This window comes from Diabrotica virgifera, chromosome 1 (genome assembly GCF_917563875.1).
Source record: "Diabrotica virgifera virgifera chromosome 1, PGI_DIABVI_V3a".
Classification (NCBI taxonomy): Eukaryota; Metazoa; Arthropoda; class Insecta; order Coleoptera; family Chrysomelidae; genus Diabrotica; species Diabrotica virgifera.
The window spans coordinates 33,415,079-33,431,859 of NC_065443.1; positions in this window are offsets into that span (position 1 = coordinate 33,415,079).

Here is a 16,781-nt window from a genome sequence, read left to right on the forward strand (position 1 = left end):
GCTCCCGTGCCGGTGGTCCGGAGTTCAAATCCTACCTCCGCCGACAAGAACAACTATTAGACATTTTTAAAAATGTTTATAGGCCCCAGGTCGACTCAGCCTGAATAAAATGAGTACCTTGGGTAAAACCAGGGGTAATAATAGGCGGTTGAAGCGTAGCACTGGCCCTGTTACCTTCCTTGTATACCGTAGGCTCTAGATATAGCAAAATACCCTGCTATACTCCTGTGGTATATTATGAACCCTCTGTATAAATCATAATTTAAATATGATGTTATTAACCTTTAGGGTATTGAACATACATAAAAACAATAGCTTATAGTTTGTATCACATGTTTATTACGAGTGAACTTGAACTATATTTGTTATGGTTCAGATAGGTATAAAAACACGCTGAGCAATCAGTATGGATATAGATATACAAATAATTATTAGAAGTTAGTATGTAGTAAGGCCAGGCGCTATGAATCATTAATGTTATTGTTTAGATATTGGATACCAGTGAATAAAATATAATGTATAGTAAGACGTGTTTAGTCTTTTTAATTAATTAGAACCAGAAGGCAGTAACAACACACTATTTAATACATGGCTGATCCTGCAGATTAGAGGAGGTCTTCTGAAAGGAGCAGAGATGGCGGTAACAAATTGGAAACGGAGACGGCGAAGATGGACCAGGGCGAAGATGCAGAGAACCCAGGGAACAAAGACAAAGTGATAAAATGTAAGTAAGAATGTCTATCTTTATTAAAAATGCTTCCCTCGTTTTTATATTATTATTGAACATTGAATATTTATCTTTGCTGTTTTTTGAATAATTTATGAAGTATCGATTTTTTTTATCTATGAATTTTGAAACATGAAGTGATTTTTTGAATTGAATATTTTTATCAAAGTTTATTATATATGTTATTATTGAATTTTTATTGAATTTTTATTGAATTTTGAATTTTTATTGAATTTATTTGAAAAATCTCTATCCGATTTCGATTTTTAGTCCGGTTATTTTTGAATATTTTATGGAATCTCGAATTTTTTTTCAAAAATTTCTATCGAATTTTGAGATATGAACTGATTTTGAATATTTTTATCTAACTTTTGCATATGCTATTTTTGAATTTTTATTGAATTTTATTAGCAGTTGTTTTTGTTATTGATCTTTTAGATACATTTTTATCGATTTTGTGTTAAATTTTTTTATGATATGAACTTGAATTAATAATTTTTGTGTGACTAATGATATATAAATGATTTTTTTTTAATGAATAATGATTAGGGATGACATGCAACAAACATTGCTATAAGCAAGAGATATATTTTTAACGAACCGATCTGATGAGTCGAGATAAGGAATTTGAAGAAGAACTATATAGATAAGAAGAATAACTAACAATATTATAAGCTAAATATTATGAGGCAACTAGAGACAATAAGAAACCCACTGCTCTTGTCAAATTAGGAAGGTACTAAGTGATTTATAGAAGCTTGAAAGCTTATTAGAGACCCACTCTGTGTTTTGAAGGGTACCTATTTTATTCATGATTATTCGTGAATAAACAACGGCCTCAAAGCAAGGGATAGAGGTTGTAATATTTTTAGAAGAATTTGAACCGCATAAAATACCTATTTCGTGTTTTGAGTTAACTATACCACCTAAATGGTGCGTACAGATCAGGGCGAAAATTCGGGTTAATATTGGCGGAGAACTAAGACATCCGAGTGAAACCTCTTTTATTAAGGTAAAACGAAGGTATCGGAGCTAGTATATGAAGTGATGATTATGATGTTATATGAAATGATATATGAGATAAATGATAATATGATTGTTATATGAAAGATATATATGAAGATGAATTATGTACACTGTAGAAGTGTTATTATGTGGAGAAAATGAAGAAATATAGTTGTAGTACCAGACAAGAAGAAGAAGAGAAAAAAAGATAATTTTTTTATTAAAATATGTGGGAAAAATGAAAGAAGACACATAAAAATTGCAAGAAAAGAAGCAAAATTAAGAATAATATCAAATAAGTAGCTAATCATTGAATTATGTCTAAGAATTAAAGCTGTAAATTTTTTTTTCTCTAAAGTAATATTAATTATAAATAACTTATTTTTAAATGTAGATAATGAATTCAGGTTAAATTTTCGCGGAAAATGGAAGTATTTGAATTAAGGATAGACAATATCTTACAATAAGTGTTAGTTAGCATAGTTAGGAAATTTAATTTTTGAAAATAGTATTAGGTAACCATAAACATTTTGTAAAAGGGAAAGAGGAATATACCGTCAGATATTCTTCTTCTCTTCTTAGGACTTTCTTTTTTTTAAAACGGCGGAGATGTGGTATATTATGAACCCTCTGTATAAATCATAATTTAAATATGATGTTATTAACCTTTAGGGTATTGAACATACATAAAAACAATAGCTTATAGTTTGTATCACATGTTTATTACGAGTGAAGTTGAGTGTAGTTGAACTATATTTATTGTTATGGTTCAGATAGGTATAAAAACACGCTGAGCAATCAGTATGGATATAGATATACAAATAATTATTAGAAGTTAGTATGTAGTAAGGCGAGGCGCTATGAATCATTAATGTTATTGTTTAGATATTGGATACCAGTGAATAAAATATAATGTATAGTAAGACGTGTTTAGTCTTTTTAATTAATTAGAACCAGAAGGCAGTAACAACACACTATTTAATACACTCCCAAAGCCACGTGAGCGGTATAAAACGGGAGACTATTATTATTACATTATATATTTTTGATCAATTTAAGTTTAGAAAAAGACCTTTCTCCTTCAGCTATTGTTACTGGAAGGGTTAAATATTTTCCTTAGACATGTAGAAATATTTGGGAAAACGGAGAGTAAATTATTTTAGAATATATGTATTGATGTGATCTTGATCATTGATATGAGATAATATTCTTATATGTCATTTAATTTAATCAATGCATTAATCATAATCTAATTAATTTACCAGATCACATATCAATATGTTTTCAATCTCAGGGCGAATTATAAAATTAATTACTTACTCTCGTGGCTTCTAAGTATTTCTCAATGGTTCCTAATCGGGATAGGAAAGAAAAGAGTAAAATAATACACACATATGGGTTACAATTATAATCAAAATATTGTTTATTTTATTTAAATGGCAATCACTGCTTAATATTTGCTAGATCTTATTATTCTTAAACATAACATTTACAAATGGGAATCTTATTTCCTTTTGGTTTCCAATTGAAAGTTTTTATTAACATTTAACTATTAGGATTTATTAGCAACAATTCTATTTAAGTTTGATGAAGCTTTTCTGATATTATTTATTATGTTCTTCAATTTATAATGTGGTATTTAATACGAAAAACCCATACATTCATGTCCAAACAAATGAGACTGACCTTTTTCTGGTGAACTGAGAATGTCTTCACACAAGACCCGTTTCCTGCTATCCTTGGCTGCGATCAAAACCTCTTCCTGGCTTTCAGTAATGTTCTCCTTTGAAAACTAGCTCGTATAGCTCTCGTTCATGCTTCTGTCGTGATGCTGTATTCTACCTTTTTCGAAACTGCAATCAGCTACCGGGACACTCTTGGCTCAAGGAGGTTCTTTTACTCTCAACCTAGCCTACCTCTCGTTCCACGATAGATACTCCACACTCACGGAACTACACCGGCTTTCTCACTCTCCGTACACTACCGTCTACTACTGGACTTCACTTCTCGACAGCTCAAAACATTCTGATCTCTATTTGTCATTCATTCCCCTACTTTCTAAATATCCCTTCCAGATTCACAAATCAACCTTCCACCACCAACTCTCATTCGCAGTCTTCCTCAAAACCAATTTTTAATCTTTCTAAATATGCTTAATGGATTTCAAAGAAAATAGTTAATTCCCATTCTAAAATTACTTTCTACTATTTACAAAATTTAATGACCTATTCTCTATTTCCACTAAGTCTTATTTAGCATCGGCTAATGATCGAACCTTCCGCGAACAACGATAATGACCTATTATCGATTTCACTTGAGTTTTATTTAGCATAGGCTAATGATCGAACCTTCCGCGAACAACGATAATGGTACGCGCCATTCACTTTGTTTTTTCTAAGCGCATTGTCCCGAGTTCCGTAAGCTTTTTCTAATCACTTCTTAAAATTAAATATAACAATTTGTTGTATACAGGTTGTTCTAAATTTATATGCCCGTGGTTGAGAAAATTGAAAATATTTTATATTAAATTGAATCCTTTTTATAATTATCAAAATTTAATTTTCATATCAAATAGAAATATAACAGTATGTAGCTTAAAATATCGAGTGGAGTTGTGTCTATATTTAAAAAAAATATTGGTAAAAATTCTAACTCATGGAATAGATAGCTTCATTATCTATATCAGATCTGCTTCCAAGGGCTAGTTTTATTTTGTAAATTTAAACATTGTGTGGTCTTTTGAGTGTTCTTCGGAGTTTCTCCAACTCAATATACTTTCCATGAAAACAAATTATAATTATGTTCTCTCAACATTTTAAATCGTTCACTTGATTTTGCAATGGCAATTAATGTCTAATATGTAATAATAAAAGTTAACTTTAAAATTTTGTTTAGGTTGCGTTTAGGCACAGCGATAAATCGCAGCAATTTATAGATGTCAATCGTGTTGCTTCAATTTATCATTGTGTGTAAACGGTAAATCGCGGCGATTTATCGGAATTGTAATTGGATTGGAGTTGGTATCGGATTGGTATATCGCAACAATTTATCGCAGCGTCTAAACAGCTTTAAAAGGATCAATAAATCGCAGCAATTTATCGTCATAATAAATTTGTAGCTGCTATAAATTGCAGCAATTTATTATGAGGATAAATTGCTGCAATTTATAGCAGCGATTCGGATACACTGATAATTTTTACAAGATGGTGATTCATTGTCACTCCACATTCAATATTGGTCAAAATAGTGTACGCGTCACCTTTTTGAAATTATTGTCGGAATAATCTAAATGGGTTTCATATTTTATTTCTATATCGTAGGTGTAGTAAGCCTTAATAGCCTTTGTAAAAATACCGAAAGTGCACTTGTATGTTTTTGTTATTTGTAGTTTTTTAAGGACAAAAAGCGCAAGCTTGAGCCTAGCAAGTGTTCAGATTGCGCCCCTTGGACTTTATTACTTGGATTACACCTCCGGGTTAAGGCGGCCCTGATTAGCAAGCATTATGCGTTTCCGTATTTTCTCCTCCTCGTTGTGAGGAGGAGAAAATTGTTGTTCTCCCTTAGTTATCTGTACGCCCAGGTATGTGAGCTGTTTTACTACTTCAATATTAGCATTGATATTAGCATCGTATTTTGTCGAATTCTGCAAGTTTTGTTATTTCCTTGCTTGTATTAGGACTTTAGTGTTATATGTTGACGGCTAGCCCTATTTATTTCGAACTTTTTCAAGCTCCACATAAAGTTCTGAGATGTCTCTTGCGGTTCATCCCATCAAGCTTAGATCATCTGCGTACATCACAATCTGCTTAGACTTATTAAACAATAAATTTTGGGTTTGCGGACATTTTTCTTATAAATAACATTATTCGACACATATATAAAACAGAGTCGGAGCTCGGAGCAAGCCCATCTCTCTGTTTTAGCACTTTAGTTATCAGGAAGTGATCTGTCAACTGATTAACTGAAGTTAATAGTCTTTAAGAGTGAAATTTTTTGTTTTTTGCTTCATATAATAGCTGATCTTATAAGTAACCTCGTTTGATAACGAGGTTATCAAACGGTAACATGTTTCTTTCAAGAAAATTCTTTTATTGTATGTGATATTCATCTAATAGTTCAATATTCGGCGATTTTCCAACTTCTTTATGCGGTCCGAATAAGACGATTTTAGAAGCTCCGCATAATTGGAGTTTGTTTCGTTAATTGAATGCTATGCTGGAACAAGGTTGTAACCGCCAATACTTTCATATGTGGGTTTTCCATGGAACAACGTTCTAAATGTGCAAAATAATGTACTGCTGACTGTGGGGAATATTATGAGACTTAACTTGCCTGTTTTGGTAGTTTAAAAATTAGTCAAACTTCAACTTTCGGTGTAACAACGTTGTATGTGTTAAAGTGGGTCGTCTTTCGCGTCAAATTTTCTGCACGTGTTTTGTAAATCAATGTTTTCAATCGTGTACTTCGTCATTTCGAGCTAAAGTGGATGTTAGTATAACCAAGTCGTTCGCGAACCCTCGATTTTGTAATGCGCAGGCGTTCTCCCTCTGGGTATACCCAGGATGTACAGCGCGATCAAAAGCTATAAGCTTTTATTCGGCACCTCACTACTCACTTGTCATTCTGTCTAATCACGAGTCACGTCTAGTCATGGAGGAGTTGTGTTTACAGACGGACAAACCCAAGCGAAATGTTTTTTAGATGAGTGGCGGTAACATTTGTAGCATAGCTACATATATGTAAAAGCAACCCCAAAATTCCTGAACCGAATGGAAACAAAATAATGTTTATTTACATTTCTCAAATACCTTAACATTATCAAACAATTGATAATAAAATGTTGCCATAAAGATGAATGGGCGTCTAAACATAAGAAAATATGTAGCAAACACTTCCTCGTGTCTGAATATGTTAATACATATTATGTTGTGATTTTTGTATTTTAATCTAATAATAAATAATTATTTATATTATTCGTTCTTTTTTTGTTGCAAACCACTAAAAATGATAAAAATGCTGCACATTCCACGAAAAGCATAATAAGTAAGTAACCTACATATTATTATTTTTGCTTTTAAACTTTTTCTTTTATTTTTTGGGTTTTTGTGCGAATTAAACTGTTTTGTCCATTTAAAACACACATAATAAGTGTTCAATCAATTCTAGTTTTTTGTCATCAGACTATTGATTTTTAAGGGGAAAATGGATATACAGTAAAACCTCCGTTAACCGAAATAACTGGGGGGTAGGCCGTTTCGGATAAAAAAAATTCGGTTAAAAATAACATTGTTTTTTGTATTCTTCTTGTATCAAATTACATGGTATTTTTGGTCAAAGTTGGTATTAAAAAATACTATGAGGTGATTTCATAATGTGTTGTATATTTAATTGTGTTCTTTAGTTGTATAAAAGCATTGTAACATCGACTTGTCTCCGTTTTACGATAAATATTTTCTTTTTATTGATGAAATTATACAAACTGTTACCCGTTTCGGTTTAACGATGTTTCGGTTAACGGAGGTTTTACTGTAATATCCACAATATAAGAACCACTTAATAAACTTATACTCAAGAAAATCCCAAAATATATTGCAAAACTTAAGTTTTTGAACCTGTTATTAGCATTGAAACTTATGACAATTTTAAAATTGTCGTACGGGTAACGTATTGCCACCTTTAAAAAGCGAGCATTTGATTGGTCTAAAGTTACGAGACAACCTATGCAATGATCTATTAACATTGGGACAAACCGACATGAATAATTCAAGGTTTTCACATTTTTTCAAAACGAGTCAAAACCTCTAATCATATTTTAAAACGAAATAAGAATTTTAGAAAAATAACGCGTAAACAAGTTCATTTAGTGTCTAAAAACTCAAATATTTTTTTTACTTTGTTAATGGTTTACAAAACATAAAAAAGAAATTAATTAAGCAGCCCCTTTCTGCATAGTCTATATTTACGAGCTACATATTTTGTTATCAAACGTCATAACTTTCTTTGCTTTATATGTCAGTACCACATCTATAATATAAATTAGTTTTAGTTTAGAAAATCATGTACTTTAACAAAAGGTTCAAGTGTTGCTTATTGGATATATTTGGAATATAACTCGAAACTCGAAATAACTTTCGAATACAATTTAAAAGTTAAATTTAGTTGTGCTAAACGGTTGCCCTTAAAATGTTCCCTTAGATTCACTGACGGAACTTTGTGGAATATTACATACCGATCAATTTTTAATACCTTAAAGATAGATTTTTATTCGTGTTAACAACAGTGTGTGGTAAAATAAATATGTTGATGGTTAAGATCAAGTGCCTTTAGTCCTTAATTAAATGTTTAATACAACTTATCCCATCTGACTACAATATACGTTGTACAATAAATATATTATACACGGCTCACTAAAATAATTAGTTACGCCCCTGTACTACTGATTACTTAAAATTCAAGTAGTATTTATGTAACCTTTCTGGAAACTCCAGGTTATTGTTGAGACTCGCATTTGAACCCCTCGCCGGGGCAGATCGTCAAAAGCTTCCTAACGAGAATCATCTCTAATCTATCGACGCTCCCGCTATTCGTAAAAAGGCCGCATTTTACCGGCTTTTTTTGCTATCGTTTTATACCGCTCAGATAATTCAATCTGCTCAGTATTATCGACGATGATTTATTTAGCGTATTAGTGAGTGCCTTACAAATGAACCAAATGGATTATGGAATTCAATCAGAGCTCTGATGTGACACGTCATCAAGGAATAAAACTGTAAGTACTCTACATGTATGTGAACATAACTTATTAGTCGTGATACTGTATGCATTTTGAACCATATACCTCTCGTAGCAAATATTCTTTGTGCCATTTATGCAGATAATACTTTAAATTACATATGAAAAATCGTTATCTACTCTTAACCAGCTTACCTATGGGAATATACTCTATAACCGTACAATAAGTATAGGTTACTATTGTTAAGGATACTTTACGTATTGCCTAAACATTTCTGTTCCATCGAGCCGTATCATATTAATTATTTATTAATTAAATCCTCAAGGTCCTTCGTATTTGCATATTTTGATAATCTCTATTCTGAGAATAACGGTTTTTCATTTATAGTGTCTTTCTGTTGCATTTGGAAATTTCCAAGCCACGCCGCCCCGGCACAAAAATAAAATATTCCTCTCTTTCTGCACTCAAATTCTCAGTATTTAACCCAGCACGTCTCTACAATAGCTGGTAGGTTGTTAAGCCCGGTCTACACGTGCAATTTCAGAAACTACTTGCTTTGTTCAAATAAAGGAGTCGTTTTGTTTGTATGAAAAAATATTTGCATATATTACATTATTTTATTTTCGTAAATATATTTTTCTGTTTATAGTATACAAAAAGTGTACTCATTTCTTGGCTGATAGTACGGGTGTTATAATTTTAACATTGTTTGTTCAACCTTTTGATTTAAATTAAATTTATAATTTTGAATCCGATTAAGCCTGGTTCACAGGTTACAAAAATTATTAAAAATAATTTTGTTTTCTTGCATAAATTGTAAGTTTTTGCTACATTTAGCTTCGCTTAAGCTCATTTTACACTTCTAGAAAACTATAGAAAATAAATAATTGTTTTTTCCTTCAATTTAATTAATTTAAATACTTGTTAAGGGTGTCTCACACTTGCTGAAAAATACCCATTTTGGAAAATTGCATATATTTTGAAATTTTATAGTTTTGCATTTCATATACTAATCTGCGCTCATACAGGGTGATACTATTAAGCCAATCTCACACTATTAAACGTGTAATATATAATATATTGTACATATTCTCTCATTTTCGCATCGATTTATAGGTTTAGACATTTGCAAATAATCTATCTAATCTCACATTCTCGCAACATGGCTGACCGATCAAAATATAACCGACAGAGGCTCACCGCAAAACTTGATATAACCAAGTTGGCTGATTCGGTTCCCACAACTCTTAATTCTCTAAACAAATATAAAATTCGTGAAATAATTTCACAACTCAAACATTCTTACGGACTTTTCCGCGATGCTCAAAATGTGCTGGAGACGATCCCCGAGGAACCTACCCCCTCTACTGATTCCTCTGTGGTTTTTGATAAATATTTGGATACAATTTCTCTATTGGAAGAAAGGTTAGAGGTCATTGAAAGTTCTAATGTGACTGCTACCCCCTCCCTCCAATTTGACCCTAATTCTTCTCTAACCTCACAGTCTATGGCTAGGCAACGAACAGTAAACCTCCCTCGTATTCAGTTAAAACCATTTAGTGGCTTAGTTACTGAATACAATTCATTCATTGAGACCTTTGATACAATAATAGGATCTGATACTACATTAAGTGATCTGGAAAAACTCATTTACCTCAAAAGTTTTCTAACTTCCGAGCCTTTGACGCTTCTCGAGCATATCCCACTCACAGGTGACAATTACAAAATAGCCCGGGATAACCTGACACAAAGGTACGCCAACTCTAAATCGCTTATCAAAACTCTCATCTCTCAAATTCTTGATGCGCCTCCTATTTCTGGAAACGCAAATCACTCACAATTAAGAAATTTTCATACGGTCATGTCAAATAATTTCAAGGCCCTATTGAACTTGAATAGGCCCCCTTCAGATCTCTTGCATTTACTTCTCATACATATCGCTACTCAGAAACTCGACGCACCTACCATTAGGGCTCTTGAGTTCCAATCCGGTGGTAGCCAAGCTACCCCTGATTTTGTCCATTTTCTAGGGGAAATCGAGACACGCGTTGTTCATCTTGAGAATATTCAATCTCAATCAAAACCAAAATCGACTACTACTTCCAGACACTCTTTACACCTAGCCTCAGACACTTCTACCAGTAACCTTTCGCCTCGCTTAGGTCCTAAGAAATGTTCCTATTGCAACGACTCTCACTCGATCTACTCTTGTCCTCAGTTCAAGCAGTTGAATTCTAAAGAACGTTTTAGTTTTGTCAAACAAAATAAATTTTGTATTAATTGTCTTGGGTCTCACATGCTCGATCAGTGTAAATCCAAATTCTCTTGCATAGTTTGTAAATCTCGTCATCACACGTTGCTCCATTTCGACAAAACGGGTCATAGTAACCCTTCCGCGGCTGTTGGCCAACACAACTCAAATAATCATAATAAAACCGCTATCTCAAATAACTCCCATACACAGGGTAATTCACAACAGGGGCCCTCACATGTTAGAGCTCCTGAAACGGAAGTTAATCTTCAAAATTCGACTCCACATTCAATGGCTCTATCTGCAGCCTCGCTTGATAATCATTTGGTGTTATTAAGCACACTCCAGGTCTATCTTGTCGCTCCTAGCGGCAAGAGGGTCTTCGCAAAGGCACTTTTAGACTCGGCCTCACAGGTTTCATTTATTAGTGCTGACCTCGTAAAGGAACTGTCACTCACCACTAGAGATGGAAAATTACGGATCAATGGAATTAACTCCACCTCATCCTCGTCTCAATCTATTGTAGATACAACAATTTTCGCTGTCGCTAACGACGTTCCTTTTGACATCTCGTGCTCTGTACTCCCAAAGATAACAAATCCGCTTCCTCAAATTTCTATTTCGGCGAGCAAACTAAACATACCCTCAGAGATACCATTAGGTGATCCGATGTTCCATGTAACATCCCCAATTGGTATCCTGCTCGGTGCAGACCTGTATAACGATATCATTCAACCTGAAATAATTCGTTTGGGAAAAGGTCTTCCCGTTCTTCAACGCACTCTACTCGGGTACACGATATCAGGGTCAGTTCCAGACTTTGCTCTTAAGTCGAAAAATACTAAAAAGGCTTTGGAATTTTATTCAAACTCTCTCGTTACTTGTTGTTCTCATAACACTCCTTCCGCCGTAAATGAGCCGGTAGTGTCCAACGAGGAACTATCCGATCATTTACAAAAATTCTGGGAGCTGGAAGAAGCCGCTCCTCAGAACACCGATCTCATTAATGATCACCCCGCTGAAATTAATTTTGTAAAACATGTTAATGTTCTCCCCAATGGACGATATGAGTCCACACTCAATCTCAAACTCCCTATCGAAGATATAGACATGGGAAATTCGTTTCTCTCGGCAAAAAGACGTTTTCTCAGTCTCGAGAAACGTTTTCAACTCAACCCTGATTTATTGGAAAAATATCAGGACATTATATCGGAATATCTCAATAACGGACAAATAATTCAAGTGCCGTTAAAAATGCTAAATGACTCAGGTAAACCTAATTACTTTCTCCCTCACTTTCCCGTTTTCAAATCCAACTCTACTACTTCCACTCGTATAGTTTTCGATCCAAACAATAAATCGTCTACGGGAATCTCCCTCAGTGACGTCATAGACAAAGGTTATGTCGTCCAACATGAACTTTTTGACATTCTCGCTAAGTTTCGTCAGTTTAAATTCGCACTAGTAGGCGACATCAAGGCTATGTTCCTACAAATCGCCATTTGTCCCACTGAAACATTTCTGTTAAATTTTCTCTTTAGGGACAATATTCAGCAGCCTTTACGGTGCTATCAATTTCAAAGATTACCCTTCGGGCTCCCAAGTAGCCCATTTATCGCTCAAAGAGTTATCAAGCACATCGCTGACAACAACAAACATACCCACGAACTTGCTACTAGTGTTCTGCAAGAATCTATCTATATGGATGACCTGATCAGCGGTGCTGACAGTCTTCATGAATTAAGTTGTCTTTTCGAACAATTAACTTCTTTGCTAGAAACCCATGGTTTCCTCCTCCACAAGTGGAACTGCAGTTCTTCAGAATTTCTGTCTCAACACAATTTAAATCCCGTCTCTGAAGTCAGTCTTAACTTCACGGGATCTGATAAAGTCTTAGGCATATTCTGGGATTCAGAACGCGACCACTTTTCGTTTAAAACTCCTATCTTCAAATTGGCTAATGTTGTTACTAAACGTACTATTCTCTCCTACATTGCTACTTTGTATGACCCGCTAGGATGGTTATCCCCTGTCCTTGTGAACGCTAAGCTCTTGATACAGGAAATATGGTCCCAGAAATTGGACTGGGATCAACCCATTGACTCACCCATCATTATGAAAAATTGGCAAAACCTCTTATCGACATTCAAAACTATAGAAGAGGTCAAGGTACCTCGATGCTTACTTTTACAAAAGAAAGTTGTTGATGTTCAATTAATTATTTTCACCGACGCATCGGAAAAAATATACAGCACTTGTGTGTATCTCAAAGCGACATACTCAGACTTTTCTGTATCGTCGCGGCTTATCGCTTCTAAAAACAAAATTTCTCCGCTAAAAAATAAACTCACCATCCCCAAATTGGAACTTTGTGGAATAGTGTTGGGAGTCACTCTGGCTCATAGACTTTTTCACATCTTCAAGAAAAATTTGAGTATATCTTCATCTCATCTCTTTGCTGACTCTACAATTGCCTTGTCTTGGATACTTTCTAAAAAACACATTTGGAACATTTTTGTACAAAACAGAATTCAAAAGGTCAATTCCTTGTTGGAAACTTTTCCTTGTGATTTCCATTTCGTCAGAAGTCACGAAAACATCGCTGACCCCGCTTCCAGAGGGATAAATGTCTTTGATAATCCCCAGACCACCGAAGACTGGTTATGCGGACCTAGCTTTATTAGAGACAATCCCATCGATTTTTCTCTTCATCAAATTCCTCATTTTCAGGATGATCTTCCTGAATTAAGGAAGTTAGTTGTCTCAAACATAGCAACAAATCACGAACTCAACGACACCTTTGAAAATCTATTCGCTAAATCTTCTTCTTTTCGTAAAATTCAAAGAATTGTCGCTTATCTTTTTAGATTCATCAGTAATATTAAAAAGAAAATAAATAACTCTCCACGAGATACGGATATATTGACGCCACCCGAAATGGAGATCGCTGATCACGCGATCATCAGGTATATCCAAAGTATCTACTTTAAAAAAGAGATTCTTGAATTGAAAAATGCTAAACTCGTGACCAATAAAGCCATTCGTAAACTCAACCCCTTCCTACAACATAATGATGGGCTGATTCGTGTGGGAGGACGTCTCCGACACGCCCCCATATCGTATAATCAAAAACACCCCATTCTACTTCCTTCTAAATGTCGAGTTGTAGAACTAATCTTGACTCAAGCTCATCATAAGTTATTACATTCAGGCGCGCAAACAGTACTTTCGTATGTCAAAATGAAGTACTGGCCAATTGACGGATTAAGACAGATTAAACGCTTAATTCGTAAGTGTGTAAACTGTTTCCGATTCATGACACCCAATTCTGTTCAACAGATGGCAGATATGCATCCCGATCGTGTACTCCCCACTAGACCCTTCCAAGTCGTCTCAGTGGACTATGGGGGGTTCTTCTTAATTAAGTCCTCACATTTGAGGAAGGCACCGCTTTACAAAGCATACGTAGCCTATTTCATTTGCATGAGCACTAAATGTGTTCATATCGAACTCGTCACAGGATTAAGCGCAGAAGCCTATATTCTTACTCTGAAAAGGTTTATTGCCAGAAGATCCACGCCCAGTATTATTTGGAGCGACAATGCCACAAATTTCCATGGGGCAAAAAATGAAATGCGCGAATTCTATGATTTTTTCTTAAATCAAAATAATTCGGAACAGATTAAGGAATTCTGTACTCAAAACTCCATAACTTTCAAGATGGGTGTTCCCCGCAACCCCCATCAATTCGGCCTCCATGAGGTAGGAATAAAGAGTGTGAAGTATCACCTCTATCGAATTATAGGAAATTCCCACTTCACCTTTGAAGTGTTTAACACAGTATTATACCAAATCGAGGCTATTCTAAATTCGAGACCCATCACTAGGATGTCGTCTGACGCCAATGACTTCGCTTTCCTATCTCCAGCTCACTTCTTAGTTCAAAGAAGTTTAACCGCGCCCCCTGAACCAAGTGTTTCAGAGATACCTGAAAATAGGTTGAATCTTTTTCAGCGTATTAGTAAAATTCAACAGCAATTTTGGAAATTGTGGAAAAAAGACTATCTTTGCCTCCTGCAGCAAAGAAATAAATGGACCGACCCTACTGACCCTGTCAAGATCGGGGATTTGGTTCTGTTGAAGGAGGATGGTACTCCTCCACTCTTATGGCCAACTGCCAGGGTAATAGATGTATTGCCTGGTAAGGATGGTCTAGTTCGTACTGTCAAGATTCACACTACTCACGGTGATTTTCTTCGTGGTATTACGAAAATCGCTGTGATTCCCCTGGAAGATTAAAATCTATCCCTAGGGGGAAAACTTATCGTTTTCCTCCATTTTATCGTTGTTACCCCTTGTGTATATAAACTCTAATTTCTTCAAACATTTCTTATCGTTGTGCACATCTTTGCCAATCCCCTCTCTTCGAGGTGATATAGGCCATCTCTCTCGCCTGTCGCCCCCGGCAATATGTACAATAAATATATTATACACGGCTCACTAAAATAATTAGTTACGCCCCTGTACTACTGATTACTTAAAATTCAAGTAGTATTTATGTAACCTTTCTGGAAACTCCAGGTTATTGTTGAGACTCGCATTTGAACCCCTCGCCGGGGCAGATCGTCAAAAGCTTCCTAACGAGAATCATCTCTAATCTATCGACGCTCCCGCTATTCGTAAAAAGGCCGCATTTTACCGGCTTTTTTTGCTATCGTTTTATACCGCTCAGATAATTCAATCTGCTCAGTATTATCGACGATGATTTATTTAGCGTATTAGTGAGTGCCTTACAAATGAACCAAATGGATTATGGAATTCAATCAGAGCTCTGATGTGACACGTCATCAAGGAATAAAACTGTAAGTACTCTACATGTATGTGAACATAACTTATTAGTCGTGATACTGTATGCATTTTGAACCATATACCTCTCGTAGCAAATATTCTTTGTGCCATTTATGCAGATAATACTTTAAATTACATATGAAAAATCGTTATCTACTCTTAACCAGCTTACCTATGGGAATATACTCTATAACCGTACAATAAGTATAGGTTACTATTGTTAAGGATACTTTACGTATTGCCTAAACATACGTTATTTAAAAAAAAACAATAAACTCCTGTATAAAAGGTATATTTAAAAACCCTCAAAAGGGTCGCATCAAATTCACATAACTAGTTTTCGACTGGTTTACCAGTCATCATCAGTGCTTACCTAAAATGAATATAACCTGAAAAAAAGGCAAAGATGTTAAAATTTTGACTAGGGTTAAAAAATAGTCGGGTATACTCACGTGCAATGTACATGCTAACAACCAAGATAGTATTATACACAAATATGTGGGTCAAAGTCCAGGTATGCAGATTGTTAAAATTAGAAATGATGTAACAACACACTCCATTCTGAAAATTATCATTTAAAATTCATTAAACTAGTTGTTATAGTAAAAATGAATTCACGTAAACTGTAAGTGGAACTAGTTAGGCAAACCACATTACACAGAAGTTTTGTGTTCGACAACTAAATACAGTAATAAAATCTTATTATCAAGAGATCTAAGATTTAAAAAAGCAATTTTGTGGTGATTTAAAATTATCGAATTTATTTAACTTATTAGCAGCTGTTGGAGTTTGTGTAAGTATGTAAGAAATCACAATGGGGGTGTCTTAGTTGTAAAAATGTCTTAAATAATCTAAGGGATGTATCATTAAGAAAGCACAAACTCAAACTGAGGCGACTATTTCCTAAAGGCATTGCAGGCTGCCCGGATCCCTAAGGGTCCAAAAACCAAAACCGTAATAGGATGATGACAGTAGGGGCTAGGGGGTATGAGATGTCTGTTAGGAAATTAGTGAAAATGGAACAAGAACGAGATCCAGGAAGAAAAAAATTAAACTGTTGATTTGGTTTTGCTAAAGATGAGTATTATTATGTTGGTGTCTGCGGATGATGATATCAGTAATTTATATGTATGTTATGAATGTATAAAATTGGTGAGATGGCTGAAGATGACAAAAGGATTATTGTGAATAATAACAGATAAATTATTATAAGTGTG